Source organism: Tupaia chinensis, unplaced genomic scaffold, assembly GCF_000334495.1.
Source record: "Tupaia chinensis unplaced genomic scaffold, TupChi_1.0 Scaffold000594_1, whole genome shotgun sequence".
In the NCBI taxonomy this organism is placed as follows: domain Eukaryota; kingdom Metazoa; phylum Chordata; class Mammalia; order Scandentia; family Tupaiidae; genus Tupaia; species Tupaia belangeri.
In genome coordinates, this window is record NW_006160110.1 from 2,061,011 (window position 1) to 2,063,754 (window position 2,744).

The following is a 2,744-nucleotide window of genomic DNA, read 5'->3' on the forward strand; positions in this document are numbered from 1 at the left end:
AGCCAGGGTGTGGATGCGAGCCCGAGGATGTGAGAAAGGGTGGATTAGAGTAGGAAGAGCTCGGATATACGGTCGCTCTATGAAAGCAGCCTGGGCGGGCAGACCGCCCACCCTGTGCTCCCCACACTTCGGGGGTCGCAGGGGATGAACGGGGTCAGGGCGGCGCGTGCGCACGAGAAGCGGCTCTGCGCAGGCGCGGGCGGAGGGCGAACAGCGGGTACCAGTCTCGGAGCCCGCGGAAGCTGGGAGTCTGGGTGCATCTTGGACCACCCATGGAGGAAGGGGGAATGGAGGCGAATTTAAGAGCTGGGTACCCGCAGGACAATGAAAAGGAAGAGGGAGCACCCAGGAAACATGAGGCTTCCGCATTTCAAGGACGCCGTATGTTTCTGAGCTATTTTTGAATATGCAGAACTTGCTTGTCAAAGTTTTTTTTGCCACTGTCCAAGGCCGCTGGCATAGTTATCAGCCCGCAGGGAATTTACTAATCATCCCTACTGTCGCAATCACCATAAATAGGTATGTAATGTTCTCTCTCAGAAAAGCCCTGACACACTAAATTGTCCTGTCCTTGAAAGCAGAGGGGACCATACCTTCATGCATCTGTACCCACCCACGCGTACAATATTGGAGGATTTTTCACTTTTATTTCAGAAGATGTTATCACCGAAAGTTCTTTACTGTAATCAAATTCATGTGCTTCTGAAACGAAGGATAGTAATGATAATTTGAAAGGTAAAGATGTAAAAGATAAAAAAGGCAACCCAGCAGGAACAAGAACATTGAAAATGATGGAAATGTAGGATAGAGAAAATTAGCCAAAGTAGAGAAAAGTGAATGTTCCCTCCAACACTCTTAACGATGTAAAATCTGGAGCAATGGAGTCCCTCTGACCAAGAAGGGTGGAGCATGTGAGAGAACTGCAGTTAACTGATAAAGGATAGGTGTGGCTGCTGTAATAACCACCCCAGTAAGGAGTGGCTGCAAATAATCATGAACTAAAATAACTCTGCTTGCCTGAAACTTTGGCGATGCAGCAGGCTGATGAGGGAAACTTCAAAAGCTCAACTGTCTGGAACCAGCAGATGGCATAATGGTTATGTTGCTAGAGTCCCGTATATTCAACCACGGTTTGAAACTCAGGCCAGGCACTTGTGTGTGCCCCAAATCCCAAGAGGTGAATGGAGGAGAAGGGATTGCAGCATGGCTATCCCCCACTAGGGGGTATTTTCTTGCTTTCTGTCTCTCTGGCAAGTGCATAAGCCCTATAGCAAAACTCTCTCTCTCGCAAGTGCATAAGCCCTAAAACCACTCCCCCCCAAAAAAAAAAAAAAAAAAAAAAAAAAAAAGTTCATCTGTCTTTGTAAATGCTTCATTAGTGGAAGTGAAAGTCTTACATTATTGAAAGACAGTGTGTCCTGTGTTAGAATAATCCCAGATTGAAGAGTTGTAGAGAGGGCCATACCATGCCTAGTGATCTGGACCCCACATGGCCAACTGCACCATTGCAATCCCTGCCCCCAGGGAAAACACTCTGGGTGCTTGTGTGTGCCCACAATCCTTGGAGAAATGGAGGGGGGAATCACAGCACTAGCACATCCCCTCATATGTGTGTGTGTGTGTGTGTCAGGGGGGATGCTTTCTCCCCCTCTGTCATTCTGTCTCTCTCTGGCAAGCATATGCACTCTCTGCCTCCCTCCCTAGTCTAAAGAAAACAAGAGTTTTAGCTATTATGAATAGGATTTACTTTGGTGAAATCAAGATCAAGTAATTCCTTATTAAATAAAATATCTCCTAATGTCGAGGAGGCAGACAGTATAGTTTGGCTAGTCTACTGTTGTACAGTTCACAGGTTCTTTCTCCTTAACCTTCTAGTGATTGGCCAAAGGCTTCCCAGTGAAAAAAATATTTTTCTACTACTTTACACACAATTGCCACAGAATACAATACTTCACCCCTGGTTACCAAAAAGTATGTGGTTTTCCCCCCTTCATAATCAGTTCTCTAGCAGACATCAACTGGGTGTTTTGACACTAACTGCCTGGAGATTCATCAGATCTCATAGATTGAGGGCTCAATTCCATAACATTATCCTCCACTTCAGATGCTGCTGGTAGTCCCCAGATTACCAAACCCCTTTTTTGGTTTTGATTAGTTGTGAGGATGGCTCATAGAACTCCGACCCACTCTAATAAACTTAATCTTGATCTTGAAACAGAACAGAGGCATTCAAGGGGCTTGGCCCTCAGTTTTCCCCTTCTGTTAAGTAAAAAGAAATGGAAATTTCCCAAATCGAAAATCTTTCCAAGTCACTTGAAACGCAAGGCCTTTTTCACAGTTAATGACCCAAAGTAAGACTTTAGACTCCAGACTTTGGTTATGCCTACCCAAAGTAGTTTGATATTTGTATTGGATGTGAAACCGACAAGATGAAAATAACCTATGACTCCCATCTATTAAGAAAATCAACAAGATGATCATGCCCTCTTCAACTGATTGAGCTGATCATGCACCTGAAACCTGTACATTAATTTTGGCCCTAAAGATGCATGCTCAGAACTTCTAGAAACTTCTAGAGAAAACCAGGCTCTTTTAACCCAAGCTGCCTCCTGTTCTTGCTTTGCATAGGGCAGCAAAGCTGTACTTTCCTTGACTACACTGCATGTTCAACAGTTTTGGCTCACAGGTGAGCAAACAGGTTACTCAGATAACAATCTCTTCCCAGATGTCCCACCTTTAGATGC